Source organism: Schistocerca americana, chromosome 8 (genome assembly GCF_021461395.2).
Source record: "Schistocerca americana isolate TAMUIC-IGC-003095 chromosome 8, iqSchAmer2.1, whole genome shotgun sequence".
Classification (NCBI taxonomy): domain Eukaryota; kingdom Metazoa; phylum Arthropoda; class Insecta; order Orthoptera; family Acrididae; genus Schistocerca; species Schistocerca americana.
Genome location: NC_060126.1, coordinates 33,814,312 through 33,840,048, shown reverse-complemented (window position 1 = coordinate 33,840,048; position 25,737 = coordinate 33,814,312). Strand labels below are relative to the sequence as shown.

The following is a 25,737-nucleotide window of genomic DNA, read 5'->3' as shown; positions in this document are numbered from 1 at the left end:
CGTTACCGAGCGGTTCTAGGCGCTACAGAGTGGGACCGCGCGACCGCTACGGTCGCAGGTTCGAATCCTGCTCGGGCATGGATGTGTGTGATGTCCTTAGGTTAGTTAGGTTTAAGTAGTTCTAAGTTCTAGGGGACTGATGACCTTAGAAGTTAAGTCCCATAGTGCTCAGAGCCATTTGAACCAAAATTAAGTTCGCTAATCGTTACTAAAAAGTTACAGCAGATGTATCGAAACTTTAAGTTGATCGCTAACTCGTAACAGTAAAGTTCATGTTGCGAGCGTAGTGGGATGAGCGAGAGAATCAAATATTTTACGACTGTACAAATAAAAACGTTTTGGTTAGGGAAGTTTAAGTAGGACACTGAATGTAAATAAAAATGCATTGGTCCACACTAGCTTGAGACACACCGCTACCAACTCGTGCGATGCCAAAAGACTCTGAGTCTTTAAACACGATTACGGCTACTGGCTCCGCTGTCGATATTGGAATGTCCACGATCGATTTTTTTTTTCGGCTTTCGTCGACAGGACACTGCCTTCGCTGTTTCCTCAAACCGTACACAACGCGATTCATGCGTTTTGTTTCAAATTGTTAAGGCTTGAAGTGTGATCCCTAACTGTTGGTTTTTTCAGGCAATCACAATTTACAATGGAAAAGTACTTGTTCTCCCGATCTGGATACAAAATTAACGTAATCACTCAAATGTGGCCACGAATTTTTTATTCTGTGTTGTCAAAGCTTTGCAGTACCTAAGCAAACGGTTCGATTTTACTGACAAAAACTTGGTATTTACAATAAGCGGTATGAATTTAAGAATCAGTGTTGAATTTGTTCCGGCGTAACGAAAAGCGACGGCACGAAGATGAAGAACGCGACAGCAGAGAAGGCTGAGAGACGACGCCGGCCAGTAGCCCGCTGACTAGGACCGCACCACGACAGGGGCGGCCTCAATGAGATTTTCACTCTGCAGCGGAGTGTGCGCTGATATCAAACTTCCTGGCAGATTAAAACTTTGTGCCGGACCGAGACTCGAACTCGGGACCTTTGCCTTTCACGTGCAAGTGCTCTACCAACTGAGCTACCCAAGCACGACTCACGCCCCGTCCTCACAGCTTTACTTCTGCCAGTGCCTCGTCTCTTACCTTCCGAACTTTACAGAAGCTCTCCTGCGAACCTTACAGAACTAGCACTCCTGAAACATTCGCAGGAGAGCTTCTGTAAAGTTTGGAATGTAGGAGACGAGGTACTGCCAGAAGTAAAGCTGTGAAGACGGGGTGTGAGTCGTGCTTGGGTAGCTCAGTTGGTAGAGCACTTGTCCGCGAAAGGCAGAGGTCCCGAGTTCGAGTCTCGGTCCGGGACACAGTTTTAAGATGCCAGGAAGTTTCAGGAACGGCCTCTAGAAGAAGACAAAATAAGCGCCGCTCCTCCAGCTTCGGCCGCAAAGCAGTAGACCCGGTCTGGCAGACAGGACAGTGGAAGACGGACACTAGTGGAGCAGTTATTAGTGATCCATATCCATTGCTTACATGGACAGTGTATATAGTGAAGGACACTGACTTATTTGGATGTCGACCATCGCTTGCGACACCACTGTAAATCTAAAGTTAAGTATTGTCAATCTTCTTTATTGTAATAAAAACGATTAAAGTAATTTGTTGGTATCGTTGTACAGCTATCAGAGAAAGTGGTATCCTTCAGGCATCCTGTAAGAGACGAGTGGGCGGGACCCCACAGAATCTGACTATTTTGTTAAGATAGTCGAAAATTAAGAGCTACAAAAATTCAATTTAAATATGGATAGTCTATGAGGAAACTGCGTTAATGTATTAAACAAAATTATATGATCGAATATATACTGTACTTCTGAAGGTTTTGACATATACCTTGCACAAAAATGGCAACAAATATTTAATAAGACAGAAGATGATTTTACAAATTTATACAAATTAATTTCGTTTGTACTGTCGAATCACGCCACTTCACCACTGACAAAGACAGAGTTTATCTGATCAATATTACGTGCCAAGACGAAAGAAACGAAGCATCTGTGAATTTTCTATGAAAAGTGAATTATTTAATTACGTTACCTTAAATATTGGCTGCAAAGAAGCTGTGATGCTATTTAGCAGTGACAGTTATTTATTAGATATTGCTAGAAGGAATAAAATATATATTTTTTAAAAAAAATAATCAAGCAAAATAAGTAATACTTTATTTTGCTACACTGTACTTTTTTTCCTACCTTTAACAACCAATATTCCTCATCTGCTAAAAAATGTTGTAACTCAACATCTGCAGACTCGAACTAAAACATGATTTTTGCGGGCGGCGCGGCGTCAATTTTGTCCAAAGTACTAGGTAACTAAGTAACGATGGAAATTTAACAGAAGTTAAAGAGACATTTAACGTTTTCTCAAATTAACTTAAAAAGTTAATCCATCACCCAAAAAGTTAATTTCGTTAATAACGGATTGACGGTCTTGTGCCAAGCTATTCATGTAACTTGGACATTCATGACCCAATACGCCATCATCTGCCAAATACTGATGATTAAAGATACCACCTCCACCAGGATTCGACCTCTCGCTCGAGCACCAGTGCACTGGTGTGGGTTAGCCACTTCAGCTACAGACGTGGATGTGTGGCATATACCGAACTCGAGACACAAAATACTTGCCCCACAAGTGCAAGATTTTGCCGCATAGGGCAACTAACAGAGCTTTGTTTTCCTCCTGTTGAGCCCAGACATTATAACGTTTAACTACAGCAGTTCTCGAACCTAACGGACAGCTTCCCCGAAGCCTGAGACATCTATAGGCCGGTCGCCGTAACCTGCAAGCCACCGTACGGAATGTGCAGGAGGATATTTCCGATAGAAGGCGCACAAACTGACTTGGCTCTTACCTGCGCAGCTCGCGCAACTGAGGAGGGGATGAGGGTGGTGGGGGTTGCGCGGGGAGAGGGGCTGCTGTCGTGAACGACCGCGGCACTGTAGGGGAGCTGCAGGTCGAGCCTCTGCGTTTAATGTGTCAGCTGCAGCTAGCCACTGTGCAAACAACTGTATCAAAAACATCAAATGGCTCTGAGCACTATGGGACTGAACATCTGAGGTCATCAGTCCCCTAGAACTTAGAACTAATTAAACCTAACTAACCTAAGGACATCACACACATCCATGCCCGAGGCAGGATTCGAACCTGCGACCGTAGCGGTTCCAGGCTGAAGCGCCTAGAACCACTTGGCCACACCGGCCGGCAAACAACTGTGTCGACAGGTGCTACGCTCCAGGCTAATATCCCCGAGGGATATCCAAATGTTAACTCGGGAACTCTCCGAAGACAAAGTTCCCAAGTCAATGATGATGACGTTTGGTTTGTGGGGCGCTGAACTGCGGGGTCATCAGCGCCCGTACAAAGTCCGAATTTTTAGACAGTCCGATTTGTACACAATCGAATCTAGTCACTGTCACGAATGATGACGAAATGATGAGGACAACACAAACATCCAGTCCCCAGGCAGAGAAAAACACCCAATCCGATCGGGAATCGAACCCAGGACACTGTGATCCAGAAGCAGCAACGCTAGCCACTTGACCATTACCTGCGGACCTGAGTCAATGAACGGCGGACTGCCAGGTGGAGGCAAATGCTGAGAAAGTCGACGCAAACACAGAAGCTATTGCAGCACTTGGGAACAATCGGAGAGCCGGAGTCTGCAAACGGAGAGTGACGTTATCGTGGCGGCTGAGAGACACTGTCGAGGCACGGACGAGGATTGCGTTGTTGACGATTCCAAGCAACAGCTGGGGTAGGCACACGCGCGTGCTTTCTGCTCGAAGAAAGCGTATATCCTGCAAGTTATGACTTGCTTATGCGGAATGTGTCACTTACCACCAATATCAGCGACGTCAACGCGAAACAAATGGAATAAAAATTCACTAAACAACTCGGTACGATAACTTTTAATGCCGGCATTAGCTACGGAATTCCGAGCAGAGCGCTCACAAACCTACTGAGCTGTCGGAGGTGCGCAGAGCAAGTGTAAACTCGACCGCCACCGTTCGCGACTCCCAAGTATAGGCAAAGCGGGGTGTCGCAAGGGGGGCTTAGGCACAGTGCGACAGTAAGCATTCGGTCACCGAACCAGCAGAAAAGAACCTTTGATAGGGGAAGTTGGCTAAGTCTGAAGGCATTAGGAGAACTGACAACGAGGGACAACCAGGACACGCGATGTCACAGCCATCCCCGCAGCCGCAGGACGCACGGGAAGCGTCAACATAAATACTCCGGCCTTCTTAAGGAATATCAGATTGCCGAGTCTAGATTGTAAGTGCATTAAGTCCTCGTCTCAGTTAACCTACCGGTGAGGGAGGAGGCTACGGAAGCCGACCTTTCGGCACACCTAGACCTCTCGGTTCGTCTACGGAGCCACGTGTCTCACCGAAAGGACTCGGCCACTGCCGACTTCCGAGTCGACGCTGACGGGGCGCGATGACTGCCGTCGACCGGAAGGTCTGCTAGGGGCTCCACCTGCGCGAATCGTATGCTGTCCGTCGTCTGCCTTCGAGAGGGAGCTCCCCTGCTGCCGTTCGTCCCGTTTCTGCGGCAGGCGCCGGTGCTGCCAGCTTCCGTCCCGTCGGTGCGTCCGAGGGCTGACATCTGCGTGACAGCGGGTGAGATGGCGCGCGCCGCTAACCTGTGATCTTTTTCAGAGCGCGCACTGTATCGATTATAGTTCGCTGTCCTGGTGCGGGTGGCGCTGCGTTGGCGATCTGCTATGACGTCGCTGGCGTTTGTTTGCGGTGGCCGGCGGAAAGCGAGAGGGTAGTTGGTTTTTCCGGGTATTGCATGGAACGTGAAGATCGCTCTGCCTGACCGCCTAGTGACTAGCGCTGAAGTGGTTGTGCCTCGCAATATGAGCAGTGGTCTGGGGCTGCGGCGACTCGCCGCTGTGCTGGCCATGCGGTGATGATTAATTGAAGACGGCGTACTTGTTCTTCCTGCCTGTCTGATGTGGAGATCCGGTGGGGTCCCGTGATACTCTGGCCCCGAGACAACTAGTTGCTGAATTTTGGAGTCGTCTGCCAGGTTAGGGTGTGGGCTCGTTTGGCTCTTCAGATTTTCCCCTGGAAGCTCCAGCAGCGGTTTGTGAACTTTTCTGATGTGGGACGGTGTTGTTGGAACCTTTTGCTGTGTGTGTGGCTCGTTACGATATTTGTTGGTACTAATTTATTTGCTCAACTGGAGTCCTGCCCAGAGTTGCGTTCGTGTATGGTACATTCGGCAGTCGATGTGTTAGGTAAAGTCTGCCTAAGAAGGGCGGTTTTGTACAGTATATACACAGTGAATTACTGCTGCTTGGTATATGTGGTCTTCTGGGACCTGAACAACACGATCTAGTCAATTTGGTTGTGTAACAGCATTTCTTCTTCTTCTTTCGTTTCACCCTCTTTGGGGTACGCTGGATCAATCATTTATTTGTGCGTTGTTCTTTTCTTAGGGCCCAGTATTTCTTCATTCCTTCTGATCTTCTTCTCCTCTCTTCTTCCGAGATGAAAGATTTGGACTTTTGTGTGGATTTGTCTTGGAACCTTATGTTTTCATCTTTAGTAATTAATTTAGCAGTTCGATCAATAAGTGAATTTTCTGAAATATTTAATTCCACTAGGTCTTTCTCAGTTTCTTTAAACCAGTTGGGCTTCGTTTTCGGGTTACGGAAGAAGTCAAAGATTTGTTTAGTTAATGTGTTGGAATTCATTCTGAGAAGATGACCATAAAAATTTATTCTCCTTTTTCGCATAGAACCTGAAAGTTTTTCAATTTTCTTGTAGAGAGTTTCACTTTTGATGTATATAATCTTATTGTCTTGAAATTTTGGCCCAATGATTTTTCTTAAAATTTTTCTTTCCTTTACCTCAAGTTTCTCCATTTGGCCTTTGAAATCATGTTAAGTGTTTCTGCTGCATACAGTGCTTCTGGTTTAATCACTGTCTTGTCTTGTAACAGCATTTACTGGTATGATCTGTATTTTTTTTTTTTTTACTGTGTTGTTATTAAGTTGGAGGAATAGTCACGTTTGGTGTCGTTAAGGCACTTCTAAGACTGTGGTTTGACTATTCATGTGCGCTTGGCTTTCATTGTTTCGTTTTAGGAAGCGAGAATTGTTTGAGATTTCTGTGTTGGCTTCCGGCACTTTTTAAGAACGCCCGAGTCAACGGCAATGTGGTCATCATGTGCTGTCGGGATGTTATACTGCGTTTTGAATTTTATTTTGTGTTGATATTATCTGTCGTGTATTACAGAACATAACCAACGTGCGTAAGTGATGGGCAGTTGTGGGAGGCATGTCGAGGAGCTCTCAGCGGTTTATTTCGGGGACCGCTTCTAGTGGGAAGGCTCCGAAGTGTTGAGAGCTCGCTCGTCTGTGATTGCGTTGGGAGCTGCCCTCGCCCTTTGGTTGTATCGAATTATTATTTTGTTATTATATTTAATGGTTGTGTGTTGCGCTTCTTTCATTTTATGGTGCCACGCGCCATTATATTTCTCGAAGTTTTTTTTATATAAATCATTTTAAATTGTAATGCCAAGTTACCTTATTATTGGATTTTGTCTTCTGGATAAACTCTAAAAGCACTATTGTAAAAGGTTCTTGATTTTACGGTGGCAAGTCGCCGTTATTGTTTTTAAAGCTCATTCTTTAACAATTTGTTAAGTTTTGTAAGTTATATGAATTTGATTTATTTTAAAGTGTTTAGTATTGGCAATTTAATAAATTGTATACAGAGTGTGCTGTTTGGATATTATTGGGTGGAACTCATTGGATAGTCGTCCTATAAGAAATTCATATAACTTGCAAAACTTAACAAATAGTTAAAGAATGAGCTTTAAAAACAATAACGGCGGCTTGCCACCATAAAATCAAGAACCTTTTACAAAAGTGCTTTTAAAAACTTCCTGGCAGATTAAAACCGTATGCCGGACCGAGACTCAAACTCGGGACTTTTGCCTTTCGCGGGCAAGTGCTCTACCAACTGAGCTACCCAGGCACGACTCACGCCCCGTCCTCACAGCTCTACTTCTGCCAGTACCTCGACCCCTACCTTCCAAATTTAACAGAAGCTCTCCTGCGAATCTTGCAGAACTAGCACTCCTGAAAGAAAGGATATTGCGAAGATATGGCTTAGCCACAGCCTGGGGGATGTTTCCAGAATGAGATTTTCACTCCGCAGCGGAGTGTGCACTGATATGAAACTTCCTGGCAGATTAAAACTGTGTCCCCGAACGAGACTCGAACTCGGGACCTTTGCCTTTCGCGGGCAAGTGCTCTACCATCTGAGCTACCGAAGCACGACTCACGCCCGGTACTCACAGCTGTACTTCTGCCAGTATCTCGTCTCCTACCGTCCAAACTTTACAGAAGCTCTTCTGCGGATCTTGCAGAACTAGCACTCCTGAAAGAAAGGATATAGCGGAGACATGGCTTAGCCACAGCCTGGGGGATGTTTCCAGAATGAGATTTTCACTCAGTGAAAATCTCATTCTTCAAAGTTTTTATTTCTTCTCCAAGGATTTTAATACCAATACCGAACTTTTCTTTTGTTTCCTTTACTGCTTGGTCAATACACAGATTGAATAACATCGGGGACAGGCTACAACCCTGTCTCACTCCCTTCCCAACCACTGCTTGCCTTTCATGTCCCTCGACTCTTATAACTAGCATCTGGTTTCTGTACAAATTGTAAATATCCTTTTGCTCCCTGCCACCTTCACAATTTGAAAGACAGTATTCCAGTCAACACTGTCAAAAGCTTTCTCTAAGTCTACAAATGTTAGAAATGTAGGTTTGCCTTTCCTTAAGAGGAATAAGTAGCGCGGCCACTGCGGCATAACAGGATGTCAGGCGGGAAATATTTACTTGTTTCTCTTTCAGTACGATAATTCACGGACGTGCGCGAGTCGGAAGTAACATGGATTCGTGAATGCGCATTACAGAGGCGGTCATCTTCAAATGCGGTACATACTCGCAACAAGGAATGTGAAATGAAATTAAAGATGTTGTGATACATCGCAATGAGTAGAAGAAAAATGACATTCAAACACTTAGTAAACGTTTGTAGCCGTCTTTCATACTGCATAACGTATTTAATCAATTAATCACCCGCTCACAAAGAGAAAGCAACAGAACTTCGCCAGACAGTATCACTACTCTTGGATAGCTGAGGGCGGCAGCAGTCTGAAACAGACAGCAGGCGACGCCGAATGAGCCAACTTTCGCTCACCTCTGTTTGGGGACCGTTAACCGCGCCCTTACCGCAGCGCTGGCGGCTCGTAACACACTAAGTTATGTAGGTTACCAACCGTACACATGCGACTCTAAGTGCCGACCTATAATGTCAGTATTGGCTTCTGAGCAAGAACGTTTGACAACAATCGCTGAACAGGGCCCTCCAAGATACCCACTCCAGTTTGTCACCCGTTGGCCCAATTTCTTGTGCGGCTTACTAAGCAAACACAAATCACCTAATTACTGTAAATACCGGAGAGGGGGGCGATGAGCTCTGACGCCACGTTAAATCACATCTCAGACAGATCTGGCGAGTTGGGGGAATGGAACTCGCCACTGTGTTTCTCGAGTCACTCCACCTTACTTCTGGCCTCGTGACAGTGCGCGTTATCTTGTTGAAACACGCCACCGTCGGCTAGCGAGGCCCATCGTTAGGAGCGCTCGCTGCATTCTGTGTCTGCAGACACACTTGTACCCCGTCCAGCGTCAAAGTCTGATGTTAGTTCCACCACAGTTCGCCACCTGTCCTGTTTTACCAGTCTGCCCAGCGTACGACGTGCGAAATCTGTAAGGAGGGGTGGCCGCCCATTCCCACGACGTCTGGACATGGCTTCACCTTGGTCTCACCACGTTTTGAAGACACTCGCCACAGCGCTCCTCGAACACCCGACAAGTCGTGCATTTTCCGAAATGCTTATGCCGAGCGCCCGGGCCATCACAACCTACCCTCGGTCAAACTCAGACAGATCGCGCGCCTTCCAAATTACACACAAGGACAGCACGCTCACTGATAATACAAGCAGCGTGCGTTTCTCCGACTAGCAGTCATTCCTCGCCAGATGACGCTACTGTTGCCTGGACGCTTTTATATCGATAGTAGGTAGGTGGTTATTATGTTCTGGTTGATCAGTGTATACAGATGACGGTAGTATTATGTAAACAAGGTACAAATGGGCAGTGCATTAGCGGAGTCATTATTTGTAACCAGGTGGTCCATGTGAAAAGATGTCCGACGTGATTATGGTCGCGCGATGTGAATTAACAGACTTTGAACGCGGAATGGTAGCTGGAGCTAGACGCATGGGACATCCCATTTCGCAAATCGTTAGAGAATTCATTATTCCGAGATCGAAAGTGTCACGAGTTCGCCGACAATACCAAATTTCAGGCAATACCTGTCACCATGGACATAGCAGTGGCCAACGGCCTTCACTTAACAACCGAGAGAAGCGGCGTCTTCGTAGAGCTGCCACTGCTAAGAGACAAGCAGCACTGTGAGGAATAACTGCAGAAATCAATGTTGGATATACGACGAAGATATCCGTTAGGACAGTGCGGAAAACGTTGGCGTTAATGGATTATGGCAGCGACCGGCAAGAGTGTCTTTACTAACCGCAAGACAGCGCGACATCACCTACAGCGCCTCTCCTGCGACCGTGACCATTTCGGTTGGACCCTAGATGATTGGAAAACCGTGGCCTTTCAGATGACTCAAAATTTCAGCTGATACGAGGTGACGGTAGTGTTCGAGTGTGGCGCACACCCCACGAAGCCACGGGCCCAAACTGTCAACAAAACACCGCGCAAACCATAAAGGTGTGGGCTGTGTTTACATGGAATGGACAGGGTCCTCAGGTCAAAATGAACGGATCATTGACTGACAATGGTTCAACTAATTGCAGACCATCTGCAGCCATTCCAGGGCGTCATGTTCTCAGACAACGATGGGATTTTTATGGATGCACTTGTCACTTGGCCACAATTCTTCGCGAGTGGCGAGTGGCTTCGCCCGACGTGACTCTCATCGAACATTCGTACGACGTACCGAGGGGGCAGCTGGTTGCACACAGTACTGCACCGGCAACACTTTCGCATTTATGTACGGCCATACAGGCAGCACGGCTAAGTACTTCGGCAGGGGATCTTCAGCGACTTGTTGAGTTCGTGCCACGAATCCTGTCTCGGGCATGGATGTGTGTGATGTCCTTAGGTTGGTTAGGTTTAAGTAGTTCTAAGTTCTAGGGGACTGATGACCTCAGATGTTAAGTCCCATAGTGATCAGAACCATTTGAACCATTTTTTTCACGCCACGTCCAGGTGCCCCGCTACGCCGGGAAAAAGGAGGCCCGACACCATATTGGCAGTGGTCAGACGACTTCTGTCTCCTTAGTGTAGTTACTTTTCAGCGAATTCAAAATACACCGAAGAGCCAAAGAAATTAGCACACCTGCCTAATATCGTGAAGAGAACCGCGAGTACGCAGAAGTGGAATGGACAAACGTCTGAAGTGGTGCTGGAAGGAACTGACTCCATGAATCCTGCAGGGCTGTCCATAAATTCATAAGAGTACGTGGCAAGACAGTCCAGATATGCTCAATAATGTTCATATCTGGGGAGTTTGGTGGCCAGCGGAAGTGTCCACACTAAAAAAGAGTGTTCCTGAAGCCACTCTGTAGTAATTCTGGACAAGTGGGGTGTGCTGGAATTGCTCGGGTCCGTCGGAATGCACAATGGACATAAATGGATGCAGCTGACAAGAAAGGATGCTTACGTACGTGTCACCTGTCAGAGTCGTATCTAGACGTATCAGGGCTCCCATATCGCTCTAACTGCACACGTCACACACCATTACAGAGCCTGCAACAGCTTGAACAGTCCCCTGGTGACATGCAGGGTCCATGGATTCATCAGGTTGTCTCCATACCCGTACAAGTCCATCTGCTCAATACAATTTGAAACGAGACTCGTCCGACTAGGCAACATGTTCCCAGTAATCAATAGTCAAATGTCGGTGCTGACGGGCCCAGGCGAAGCGTAAAGTTTTGTGTCGTGCAGTCATCAAGGGTACACGAGTGGGCTTTCGACTCCGGAAGCCCATATCGACGATGTTTCGTTGAATAGTTCGCATGCTGACACTTGGTAATGGCTGTTGGCTCAAATGGCTCTGAGCACTACGGGACTTAACAAAAATGGTTCAAATGGCTTTGAGCACTATGTGACTTGACTTCTGAGGTAATCAGTACCCTAGGACTTGGAACTACTTAAACCTAAATACCCTAAGGACATCACGCACATCCACGCCCGAGGCAGGATTCGAACCTGCGACCGTAGCCATCGCGCGGTTCCGGACTGAAGCACCTAGAATCGCTCGGCCACAGCGGCCGGCACACTTGGAAATGGCCCAGCATTGAAATCTGCAGCAATTTGCGGAAGAGTTGCACTTCTGCCACGTTGAACGATTCTCTTGGTTCGTCGTTGGTCCCTTTCTTGCAGGATCCTTTACCGGCTGCAGCGATGTTGGAGATTCGATGTTGTACTGGGTTCCTAATATTCATGGTACACTCGTGAAATGGTCGTGCGGGAAAATCCCCACTTCATCGATACCTCGGAGATGCTGTGTCCATCGCTGGTGGGCCGACTACAACACCACTTTCAAACTTAATTAAATCTTGTTAACCTGCCACTGTAACAGCAGTAACCGGTCAAACAACTGCGCCAGACACTTGTCTGATACAGGCGTTGCCGAACGCAGCGCCGTATTCTGCCGGTTTACATATCTCTGTATTTGAGTACGCATGCCTATACGTTTCTTTGGCGCTTCAGTGTATTTACCCTGTCCGGCAGCAAGAGCATGATCATTTGGGTCGATAAAATGCTGCATGGCAAGGTATAACAAACAAATTGAGTCGAGGCCTCCTGCTTTAACAACTCAAGTACTGGTAGCTGTGTTCACTGAGTATCGAGACTGGCCACAGGGAGCCTCCCGGCGGTCGGCAGTGGAGCGGAGCTGGGACGCCGGTACTGCTGAACACGCCATCCCACCTGCCGACAGCAGCCGCGGCGCCTACGGCCACAGAATCAGGCTGCCCGCCCCACCGCAACGTCACGCGGGTAGCCGCAGCCTCGCCATCAGGCGCTGCGGTGCACAGTAGTGGGGCGGACGGAACGGTGAAACACAAATGATGCCTGACGCTCCCCAAGGAAGTGCTTGTTATTCGCCCTATCACGTTCCTATTCTACGTAAACGATTCAGGAGACAATCTGAACAGCCCTGTTAGACTGTCCGCAGATGGTGCTGTCGTTCACCGCCCGGGAAACTCAATAGAGAATCAGACCTAACCGTAAAATGATTTGGACAAGATATCAGCTTAGGGGAAAAAAAGCGTTCGATTACACGCCAAATCAAACAAACTTAAAAGTTGTCGATTCAACTAAATACTTAGGGAGTACTATTATGCACAACTTAAATTGGAACCATCACACTGAAAAATGTTGCGGGGATGGCAGAAGGACTGCGTTTTATGGGCAAATACACTTAGAAGATGTAACAAAACAAGACTGCCTACAATAAGGCTGCCCGTCCTCTTCTAGTGTACTGCTGTGCGTAAAGTGATACTTACCAAACAGAATTGGCGGAGGACATTGAAAAAGTTCACGAAAGAGCTGCTCCTATTGTATTATCGGTAAACTGGGGGCAGTGGGTCCTGGCTGAGATAAGAGAGCAACTATTAAAACAAAGGCGTTATTTGTTTCTTTTCACAAAATTTCAATCAAGAATGTTCTATCACGAATGAGAAAATGTTTTGCCGACTCAATTTGTACAGGGCCAAATGATAATCGTAAAAAAATAAGAGAAATTACAGCTCGCACTGAAACCGAGCGGTTCTAGGCGCTTCAGATCGGAACCGCGCAACTGCTACGGTCGGAGGTTCGAATTCTGCCTCGGGCATGGATGTTTGTGATTTCCTTAGGCTAGTTAGGTTTACGTAGTTCTAAGTTCTAGGGGACTGATGACCTCAGATGTTAAGTCCCAAGTTGGCACTGGTTATGCTGCCGTTGCGTTCCACTTAGCGTCGTCCCAGACAGTTCTAACACAATTTTATCCCTATATGTAATTATTACACACGTCAAAAGACGTTTTGAATCACCCCGGTTCCCAGAACTTCAGAAGATAGACGTTGACTGTGAATATCCGATCACAGAGTCCCTTTGACTGTTCAGATATGTCACCAAATCCGCCCAAAGGTGTAAACAACCAATGCATGTGCAGCGCCTATTAGACGGAGGCGGTCCGAGAGCCGATCAGTACCAGTCATTCCATCAGGAAGGACGTACACGGCTCCTGTTGTCGGCAGTTCAACCCTGTCTAGACAGGCAATACCACGCTTCGATCGCGTCCACATTGTTATTTTGTGCCAGGAAGGGCTCTCAACAAGGGAAGTGTCCAGGCATCTCGCAGCGAACCAAAGCTATGTTGTTCGGACATGGAGGAGATACAGAGAGACAGGAACTGTCGACGACATGCCTCGCTCAGGCCGCCCATGGGCTACTTACTACTGCAGTGGATGACCGCTACGTACGGATTATGACTCAGAGGAACCCTGACAGGAGCACCACCATGTTGAACAATGCTTTTCATGCGGCCGCAGGACGTCGTGTTACGACTGAAACTGTGCGCAATACGCGGCATGATGCGCGACATCACTCCTGACGTCTGAGGCAACGTCCATCTTTGCACCCACGACACCGTGCAGCGCGGTACAGATGGGGCCAACAACATGCCGAATGGATAGCTCAGGATTGGCATCACGTTCTCTTCACCGATGAGAGTCGCATATGCCTGCAACCAGACAATCGTCGGAGAATCGTTCAACGTGACAGAAGTGTAACCCTTCCCCAAATTGCTGCAGATTTCAATGCTGGGCCATCAACAAGTGTCAGAGCGCGATCAAATCAACGAAACATCATCGATATGGCCTTTCGAAGGCAAAGTATCACTGGTGCACTCTTAATGACTGAACGACACAAAACTTTACGCCTCGCCTGGGCCCGTCAACACCGGCATTGAACTGTCGATGACTGGTTAGATGTTGCCTGGTTGGAGAAGTCTCGTTTCAGATTGTATCGAATGGATAGAAGTGTACGGGTATGGAGACAGCCTCATGAATCCATGGACCCTGCAAGTCAGCAGGGGATTGTTCATGCTGGTGGAGGCTCTGTAATGGTACGGAGCGTGTGCAGTTGGAGTGATATGGGACCTCTGGTACGTCTAGATACGACTCGACAGGTGACACGACAGGTGGCATTGTATCTCATCACCTGCATCCGTTTATGTCCATTGTGCATTCCGACGCACTTGGCCAATTCCAGCAGGACAATGCGACACCCCATATGTCCAGAATTGCTACACAGTGGTTCCAGGAACAGTCTTATGAGTTTAAACATTTCCGCTGGCCACCAAACTCCCCAGACATAACTGTTATTGAGCATATCTGGATGCCTTGCAACGTGCTGTTCAGAAGAGATCCCCACCCCTCGCACTCTTAAGAATTTATGGACAGCCCTGCGGAGTTCATAGAGTCAATTCCCTCCAGCACTACTTCAGACATTAGTCGAGTACAAGCCACTCGTGTTCGGGCACTTCTGCGAACTCGCGGGGACCCTACACGATATTGGACATGTGTACCAGTTTCTTTGGCTCTTCAGTGTACATCGGCAGCGATACGACCCGGCCGAGTTCTCTTCTGTGCACCGCGGCGGCCACTAGTCATCAATCACGAGCCGAGGAGACGGCGTCCGACCGCCCACACCGCGGCCGATGACTCGTGGAGGCGACGGCCAGGAAACAGCTCCGGAGTACCGCGACCGCGGCCGCTCCTCGAACGGAGGCGGCGCCGCTACGCCCGGGACGCCGCCTCTGTGATCCCCGCTGGCGATAAAATTAATTAACACGCTCCGGCCTCCAGAACAAAAACACCCGGTATGTGACTGGACTCACACGGTGCATCGATCCCGTACGCTGATAAAGAGTGCTCCGTCACGGGACGCGGAAGTGGAGATCGCGTGGGAGACTGGCTCCCTCTATAGCAATGACATATGGATGAAATAAATCGAAACTAATTCATTTCTTTTTTAACGGTGTATTTGGGCGACCTATGGCATCATTCCATTTCGGTTTGGCTTTCGAATTAAATGTCTAAAAAGTGAATAACTACTGTGACACTTACTGGCAGTTTAAAACTGTGTGCGGGACCGAGAATCGAACTCGGCACCTTTGCTATTCGCGGGCAAGTGCTCTACCAACTGAGCTACCCAAGCACGACTCACGCCCCGTCCTCACAGCTTTACTTCTGCCAGTACCTCGTCTCCTACCTTCCAAACTTTACAGAAGCTCAGCTACCCAAGCACGACTCACGCCCCGTCCTCACAACTTTACTTCTGCCAGTACCTCGTCTCCTACCTTCCAAACTTTACAGAAGCTCAGACGAGGTACTGGCAGACGTAAAGCTGTGAGGACGGGGCGTGAGTCGTGCTTGGGTAGCTCAGATGGTAGACCACTTGTCCGCGAAAGGCAAAGGTCCCGAGTTCGAGTCTCGGTCCGGCACACAGTTTTAATCTGCCAGGTAAGTTCCACATCAGCGCACACTCTGCTGCAGAGGGAAAATCTCTTTCTGAATAACTACTGTTTATTTCGTCCATTTTAATTGTCTTGCATGGTGTTCTAGATCTTTGTTATGGATCAAGAACGACGAATTGTGCACATATACTAAATGCATTGGTACAGCGTAAGCTTTTCAGGGAGGGTGGCACGGATATTAGAGGCACAGACTGTTTGCACTTAAACATAGATGGGCCTCTTAGCCGGCCGGAGTGGCCGTGCGGTTCTAGGCGCTACAGTCTGGAGCCGAGCGACCGCTACTGTCGCAGGTTCGAATCCTGCCTCGGGCATGGATGTGTGTGATGTCCTTAGGTTAGTTAGGTTTAATTAGTTCTAAGTTCTAGGCGACTGATGACCTCAGAAGTTAAGTCGCATAGTGCTCAGAGCCATTTGAACCATTTGGGCCTCTTATCTTGCTACTAGCAACTCGACAATCTCATTTCTCAGGCCATTCAACCTCTCAAACTATATTTAGTAATTGTTTCGTTTACCTTTCTGTTCACATTATCTCCACTGCCCCTGCCATTACGATACTGTACACAGAGTGCATACCGTATTACCTTTCGCTATAGACCAGTGGTTACCACCAGTTCTGAGAACATTAAGACCGAACGACGTTAATTGTCATCCGATACTCCCAAGTAAGTTAAGTACTCAACTAAACTTCGAGTTGGAAAACGTAATTAAACTATATAATTATAAGATTAATAAAATGCTCGAATACATCGTGTATTGAAATAAAAATCCCCATTAGTGGCTGAAGACGATTTGTTTCATTTTTGATAAAAAATAATGTTTTGTAGATGTTGTATTACACTAGGAAATAATTAGTCATTGAGACAGTTGGTACTGCATATTTCTATCATCCTATTTTAAATTATATTTCATCTAGGTCACTGCACATTATTCAAATACCCACGTTCACACGTCTAAGAGTTGTGCCGAATGGAATCGGTATTCTCATTGCTTTTTCCAAAGATAACAGTCGCAATCAAATTTTTGCCAGTGTGTTTGCTGTTCTACTGTATCAAAGATTATCATCATTACGTCGTCCTCGCGAAGATAAAAACGTTGTACTTTCAATTAAATATATATATAATATGACAATATTACTTCGTTTGCTGAAAACTGCCTTAGAACTCAAGAGTTTATCTTTTTCGATTCCCCCACGCAGTATGTACAATTTATTGCTGACTTACTTTATGTGTGTTGTTTTCTCGAATATCATTAACAAATGGCTCTGAGCACTATGGGACATCTGAGGTCATCAGTCCCCTAGAACTTAGAACTACTCAAACCTAACTAACCTAACGACATCACACACATCCATGTTCGAGGCAGCATTCGAACCTGCGACCGTAGCAGTCGCGCGGTTCCGGACTGAAGCGCCTACAACCTCTCGGCCACCGGAGATTTGCGTCGTTAAGTCCTAAGTTTACTGTGAACAACTCCAACCTTATTGTGCGCTGTTAGACTATTCGGCGTTTTCCGTATTTATTGCTCGAAAGATATCAACAGGGTGTGCCACTTTGGAAATAAATAACCTGTCAGACTGGGTCGTTCGACGGACGACAGCTGTCTGGCAGATCACTGGACGACGCGCGAGACGATCATTCGGTCTGACCATTGGACCACGCGCCCAGCAGAGACAGAGAGACACAGAGCGTTCCCTCAGTTTAGCGCAACCAGACGTTCGTATTCGACAATTATACAAAAAAAAGAGAAATACTGTAATGCCGCACTCGCAAGGGATGTGATGTCATGCTTATAACTACACTGCGCTTGCGGAAAAGTAGTAGTTATCAGAGTTGAAAATCAGTAGCGAAACACTACCAAAAACAATGCAACAGTGCAAAATGTTTTCTTTTATTTTATGAACGGTTCCGATCTGTACCTTCATCATCAGGTATGTCTGTCATTGCGACTAGGACATAAAACATAAGAAACCTGCTGGCAAGAGGAGCACTTCCAAAAGATGTGAAAAAAACTACGTATGATAAACAGATACAACTGACTAGCAGTGTCCGACCACAGATAGTATACTCACGCACAAGTTTTTTTACGCCTTATGTACTAGTTTAGAACGCAGTCGTATTTGGCGACTATCGTTATGAATCGAAAAAGAGTCATAAAGTACGAGAAAAAAAATTACACCTGACTGTTTGATATTCTACAAGTTTTACCCATGACGATGCTATGAGGTGCACTTAATTACGCCAATTTCATCAAAACATTGTTATTTGTAAGTACTGAAAGCCGGCCGCGGTGGTCTCGCGGTTCTAGGCGCGCAGTCAGGAACCGCGCGACTGCTACGGTCGCAGGTTCGAATCCTGCCTCGGGCATGGATGTGTGTGATGTCCTTAGGTTAGTTAGGTTTAAGTAGTTCTAAGTTCTAGGGGACTGATGACCACAGCTGTTAAGTCCCATAGTGCTCAGAGCCATTTGAACCATTTTGAAGTACTGAAATTCCAATATTTATATATGTTCCCAAGGTGATCCAGAAATGACAATACCCTCAGGTACAGGTGTATCTTTCGTCGATTTTTTTTTCTTTTTTTTGCGACTCAGTAAGTAATTATTAACATTAATAACTTGGGAATTACCGCCACCACCGCGATTCTGTTAAAACGAAGCGTTTGTGGGAATGAGCCTATCCTCATGCGTCGGTTGTGGTGGTAAAAAAATCTTTCACTCTTTCACTACCATTTATTTTTTCAGGGTGATGGTTATTCTAATTAACCTCATTGTCAGAAGTAATACCACGGGAAAAAGATTTCCGGCCGTCTCGTTTTCCAGCGTGGGGAGGAGAAAGAGATACAAGATTATTGATAACTACCTCTGGGTGACAACTACAAGACACACAGAAAACACACACCAGTTTTTAAGACACACTACAGGTAGTCAACACGGACACAGTTTGTCGCACAGCAAATGTCAAAACGAGCACCCAACTCACTGACACGAGTTGTCTGAGAACGCGCGGCAGATCTCGCACTGCAAATCTTTTTATTGGTTTCCTACCTCCAGGCGCGCACTAACTCGACGCGACAATACGGAGTCGAGCCGGGCGGAGGGAAGCATGGGATTAACAATGAAACATAAATGATACATGCGTCCCAAGGGTTGTGGCAGCGGCAAACAGAACCCAGGGAGAACTGCCACGTCAGGGAATAACGTCCACGGTAGTAGAGGGAGCTGTAGAGGGTAAAAACTGTACAGGAAGACGCAGACTGGGATTCATTTAGCTAATATTTGAGGACGTAGGCTGCAAGTGCTACTCTGAGATGAAAAGGTTGGCACCGGAGAGGAAATTGTGGCGTGCCGCATCAAACGAGTAAAAGACTGATGACTCGAAAAGAAAAAGTCATGTCTGATGATAGGAGCAATCTTCAGTGCTACTACCTGAGATTCAGTTGTGTATACACCTGCAGACAAGCAATCTCTGTTTTACACTCCTGGAAATGGAAAAAAGAACACATTGACACCGGTGTGTCAGACCCACCATACTTGCTCCGGACACTGCGAGAGGGCTGTACAAGCAATGATCACACGCACGGCACAGCGGACACACCAGGAACCGCGGTGTTGGCCGTCGAATGGCGCTAGCTGCGCAGCATTTGTGCACCGCCGCCGTCAGTGTCAGCCAGTTTGCCGTGGCATACGGAGCTCCATCGCAGTCTTTAACACTGGTAGCATGCCGCGACAGCGTGGACGTGAACCGTGTGTGCAGTTGACGGACTTTGAGCGAGGGCGTATAGTGGGCACGCGGGAGGCCGGGTGGACGTACCGCCGAATTGCTCAACACGTGGGGCGTGAGGTCTCCACAGTACATCGATGTTGTCGCCAGTGGTCGGCGGAAGGTGCACGTGCCCGTCGACCTGGGACCGGACCGCAGCGACGCACGGATGCACGCCAAGACCGTAGGATCCTACGCAGTGCCATAGGGGACCGCACCGCCACTTCCCAGCAAATTAGGGACACTGTTGCTCCTGGGGTATCGGCGAGGACCATTCGCAACCGTCTCCATGAAGCTCGGCTACGGTCCCGCACACCGTTAGGCCGTCTTCCGCTCACACCCCAACATCGTGCAGCCCGCCTCCAGTGGTGTCGCGACAGGCGTGAATAGAGGGACGAATGGAGGCGTGTCGTCTTCAGCGATGAGAGTCGCTTCTGCCTTGATGCCAATGATGGTCGTATGCGTGTTTGGTGCCGTGCAGGTGAGCGCCACAATCAGGACTGCATACGACCGAGGCACACAGGGCCAACACCTGGCATCATGGTGTGGGGAGCGATCTCCTACACTGGCCGTACACCACTGGTGATCGTCGAGGGGACACTGAATAGTGCACGGTACATCCAAACCGTCATCGAACCCATCGTTCTACCATTCCTAGACCGGCAAGGGAACTTGCTGTTCCAACAGGACAATGCACGTCCGCATGTATCCCGTGCCACCCAACGTGCTCTAGAAGGTGTAAGTCAACTACCCTGGCCAGCAAGATCTCCGGATCTGTCCCCCATTGAGCATGTTTGGGACTGGATGAAGCGTCGTCTCACGCGGTCTGCACGTCCAGCACGAACGCTGGTCCAACTGAGGCGCCAGGTGGAAATGGCATGGCAAGCCGTTCCACAGGACTACATCCAGCATCTCTACGATCGTCTCCATGGGAGAATAGCAGCCTGCATTGCTGCGAAAGGTGGATATACACTGTACTAGTGCCGACATTGTGCATGCTCTGTTGCCTGTGTCTATGTGCCTGTGGTTCTGTCAGTGTGATCATGTGATGTATCTGACCCCAGGAATGTGTCAATAAAGTTTCCCCTTCCTGGTACAATGAATTCACGGTGTTCTTATTTCAATTTCCAGGAGTGTATTTGTGTCTGAGTGCGGCATTTCCCTGACTGGTGTCTGTTAAGCTACCCTCTTGTCCAGTAATTTTATTTGTTGTCCTAATCATGACTAAGGAGAAAGAAATGATCATAGTTTCAACCCGACAGCAGCAAAAGAAATCTGGTGTTTTGATATCACAGTCCCTACAGCAATTTTTCAAGCGGTTTCCTACTTTCGATAGAAATAGACAAAGGGCAGACGATAACGGAGACACTATGCCGAGATAACAAAGGAAGCATTTATAATATATCAGAGTTGAACTGAAATACTTTGAATAGAAACCAACCCCCAGTTGCAAGGGTCGAAAGACATGGAAGTGAATCAGTGGTTGATAAGGTAGTTAAATGGTGTTATAATCTATCGACAACGTTATTGAATCAGAACATTGAGGAAGTTGTAAAAGAAACGAGGAGGAATTTGGAGAAAGAGTTAAAGTTCACGGAGAAAAAAAAGTCTGAGGTTTGCTGACAACACTGTGGTTCTATTAGACATGGAGAAGCGACTTGGAAGAGCACGTGAACGCAATGGACGGTGCCTCGAAAAGATGTAAGTAGACCTACATTAACAAAAGTAAAGGAAGGGCAATGGAGTCTAGTCGAATCACATCATAAGATGCTGAGGGACTTGGATTAGGAAATGAGATATTAAAATTAGAAGTTGAGTTTTGCTATTCGGCCAACAAAATAACTGATGGTGGAAAAACTAGAGAGGATATAAAATGCAATCTGACAATAGCAAGAAAAGCATTTTTGATAAAAAGGAATTTCTTAAGATCTTATATAAATTTAAGTGCCAGGAAGTCTTTTCTGCAGGTATTTGTCTGAAGTGTCACCATGTATGGCATTGAAACGCAGACAGTTCAGAAAAGAAGAGAACAGAAGATTTTGAAATGTGGTAGTATAGATGAGTGCTGAAGATTAGATCGGTAGACAGAATAAATAATGAGGATGTTCGGAATCGAATTTGGGGAAAAAAAAGAAAATTATCGCACAACTTGACTAGGTGGAGGATCATCGATAGGACACGCCCTGAGGCGTCAATGAGTGTTAAATGTGGTGAAGGGGATAAAAACTTCAGAGAGGGACCAGAGCTCGAATACAGTGACCGAGCTCAAATGGATGCAGGTTGCAGTAGCTATATGCAGTTGAACAGACTTGCTCAGGATAGACCAGTGTGGAGAGCTGCTGAAAATACCAAGTCTTCGAACCGTTGATCAGAACGAAATAGTGACGATAGATGTGACTATTTATAATACAATTTTGTTTTCGTGTTTATCTTCCCTGAAGTAATTACCCCGCGGCGAGAACTACTGCTGAAGACCCATCGTCGTTTGTAATTCTTGGAATGCTAGTAAGAGCAGCTTGCTCAGGAGTGCGGCTCTGCTACAGGAGTATAAATCCTAAACCTCCCCAACTTCCTGCCGTTCATGTAGCATTTAGCTTACACACTCCCCCCTCACCATACTCAGGCTCACAATTACGAAGACACATTTTTGCGGCACATGAAATTCAGAGGTAAAACACCACTCTCATGAAGCAGTAAAATGTGGCTCGCAAACGATCTCGACAGAATCGATTTCGAAGTTTTCCGAGCGTCTTCAGTTCACCAAAACTGGCACAATATTCCGATGGACGGCGTGGGTCTGTCGTAGAATACTCCTCTATTATGTGGGCGGAACCGGTTCGATCCCGAACCGATCGAAAATTGTTAACGAAGGTGTAGGTTCTGTGAACATTTTCTCGGAGCGTAAAATGCACAAAGACGGAAAAAGGGCGGTAACGCTCTAAAGTGATAATTGCTGGTTCAAGTCTCGAATTAGTCATTATTTTTTCCCTTTTTTCGTTAAATTAGAATACCCACGTCATTTAAATATACAATTCATCATATACAGGGTTTATCTTAAATTTATGTAGAAAATAAGATGGATAGTAGAGTGGGTAATAACAAGTTTATTTCAAATAGCAACCATGTGCGCTATCCTTAGCGTACGGCGCTAGGCTTCGCACCAGGCGTCGCGCGCTGTCAAGAGGGTTCAAAAATGGTTCAAATGGCTCTGAGCACTTAACATCTGAGGTCATCAGTCCCATAGAACTTAGAACTATTTAAATGTAACTAACCTCAGGACGTCACACACATCCATGCCCGAGGCAGGATTCGAAACTGCGACCGTAGTGGTCGCACGGTTCCAGACTGTAGAGCCTAGAACCGCTCGGCCATCCCGGCCGGCTCAAGAGGGTAGGCACGCAACATCGCATCCGAGACGTCATGGTAGCATGTCTGTAAGGCAACGTTTTCAAAGTATCTGTGGCACCAAGGTAAATGGGAAGTCGGTGTGAAATCTTATTTGAAAACAGTTACAAAACGTGCTCGAAATTACTCCCTCCTGCTTGAAGGTAAGACGTGCAACGACGCTGGAGTGACTGTCGCACTCTTTCAAACACTCCAGGCAAAGCGGACATTGCATCGGAAGCTGCCATAATGCGCAATGTCAGCTCTTCATCAGTCTCAATGGTTGTTTTATAGACAACAGACTTCAGATGGCCCCAGCAGAAAAAATCAGTGTGCGTCAAGATGGGGGAACGTGCAGGCCATGCCACCGACCGACCGTGCCCTGTCCAGGTCTCACAAAAGATTTCATCCGAGTGCGTACGGAGTGCGCAGGTGCGACATCGTCTTGGTACCCCGAAGAAAGGCGGCGTGCGCGGTTTCCCGTGCCCACACGTCTCTAGTGTAGCTGTTGAGTATGCCCTCTCGTGTAAAGGAGTCCTCATCCGTAAAAGATACGCGGTTCAGAAAGTTCGGTTGAATGACACACCTTTGCAAAAACTACTGGCAGAATGCAATTCGACGTGGAAAAACGTCAGTTAAGGCCGTAAACCTTATGAAGACGGTAGGGGAGCAAATTATCTTCGTGCCATCCAAGCCAAATAGTAGAATGTCTTACACCCATTTCCCGTGCAACACGCACCGAGCTTATTGAGGGTGTGTTTTCCAGCAGTGACAACGCCTCCTCTCCAAGCCCTGGTGCACGCACTGTGCGCCGAACACCGCGTCCGTCAGGCCTTCGCACCCGTAACTCAAAATTAGTACACCGGGTTTCGAAGTAGGCCTCAGATGCACATGTGCCATTACGAGAACGTGCCAATGGAAAACGTACAACCTCTCTCATAGGGACCTGTGGATGGCAGTAAATGTGCGTGGATCTAGCCGAACGTACAAACGTTGGGCAGCGTGAGCGTTTCCATCCGCCGCCTGCTAAGCACAGGGCAGACGTCCCAAGAATAGCGCTCCATACCCTGCCCGCTCCACACGGTAACAAACTGACGCATGGCGAACCAGACTCCGGAGTGTGTACAGGTGTCGCCATCTATGCAACAATCAATCAAACAAGAATTTGCACGGCCAAAAACAACGCGTTCACGTCCTAGTAAGAGGCGGAAACGGCGTAGTGTTATCCCGCCAGGAATATCCGCAATTATGTCGACTACAGCGTTTCCTAATAAAGGTCATAAAACTTCAAGTCTCTTTTGCCTTGATGCCACAAATACATCGAGATCGTTGCCCTGCAGCGCTGCTGCCATGACGACTCGGGTGGCACGTTGTGTGCCTACCTTCTTGGCGACGCGGTATGCTGATCAACGATGCCTATATGGGTTGCGATGTAAAATGTACCACCAGCCCTCTCATTTTCTACATTCATTTCAGATACACCCTGTATATGCTACTTAACACATATCTAATTATCGTTTTCATAAAAATCCCGTGTGAAGTACAGGAGAAATGCAATAAAAACCAACATTTGTACCGTGTCATCGATGACGCGACAACTATTATCCGCGTTTTTCGACGCTTATTGCTCTGGCTCCTGCAAGCACACGTCTGTGGTAAAAAGCAATGGACGACGCCCAGATGAAGAGTATTTGATTTTTCATTTTTGCTCAAAAAATTTAATGTGACATTTTAAAAATCTACGGTCTTTATTAGCAGTCTTTTATATTTTTTTATGTTTGCAATTAAAACTGGAATTTCTACGTGAGTATGAAGATATGCAGCAGGTTTCAGAAAAAATGATGGTGCCGTAAAAAATAAGTTCACTGTCACATACCAGCTGAATTTTATATTTAGATGCTGTAGGTATTCAATCTATGGAAAAAATAACATAACCGAGACTGGAACCAGTAATCCAGTGTTTAGCAGTCTCGAGAGCAACCAATTTTTTTTTTCGTCTTTATTTATTTTAAGCTTCAGGAAAATCTCACCGAACATGCACCTTTCTTCAAAGAATTGCAATGGCCCATACTTGGATCCAGGCTGCCCTCGTGGGAGGCAAGTTATCGTCCATGTTTCACTTCCATACATGGCTACACTCCATACAAATACTTTACAAATACGCCACGAACACCGTCGAAAAATTGCCTTAACTTTGGGTAAATTAAAGACGCTCAGTAACGTTCAAAGTCGATTTAGTCCAGAATTTTTGACAGTTCCATCGAACTCCTTTGCAGGACTGATGCTTGACTTGCGAACATCGCGTTCCAAAAATATAAAAAAAAAAACTACAGAAGTCTAATTACCGTGTGTTCTCCTCGATAGCCACAAAGCGCAGCCGCGAGCACTCGGACAGACGGAAACGACCAGCAGGCGTCCGCCTCATTCCCTCATCGCTGTCGCGCTGCCAACTGTTCGGCCACTAACCCCGGGACGCGGCTGCCAACTTTCCCGCGACAAACGGCGATCTGTGGGCGTGGCGCCACTGGCCGCAGCTGCGAAGCGGGGCTACCACCGGCCAGCAGCGGTCGGGCGTGGATGACAGCCCGCATTACGACCTCACGATATCAGCAAGTTGGCGGAAAATTTTCGATACTATCAGGAGTGTGGATATAACTAAGTTTATACGCTACATGCCAAACGTAACGATTGATGAGAACACGGCGGTGTTTATTTAGCTCTGTCGGTGTTGGTAGGCCAGCGGTCTTGCCGCAGTGGTGAAACCAATTCCCTTCCGAGCACCAAAGTGAAGTGCCGCCACGTTGGCTAGCTCTACGATGGGTTACCGTCCAGGTCTGCCGAGTGCTGTTGGGAAGCAGGGCGCACTCAGCGCTTGTGAGGCCACTTGAGGAT

The 25,737-nt window shown here is 47.1% G+C and overlaps 1 non-coding gene across 1 annotated transcript; it reads left to right on the top strand.

Annotated features, from left to right (window-relative positions):
- The first annotated feature begins 1,289 nt into the window (after positions 1 to 1,289).
- Positions 1,290 to 1,364, top strand: Trnas-cga. The gene has a single exon. It is a non-coding gene; the product is annotated as a tRNA-Ser (tRNA).
- Positions 1,365 to 25,737: the final 24,373 nt, after the last annotated feature.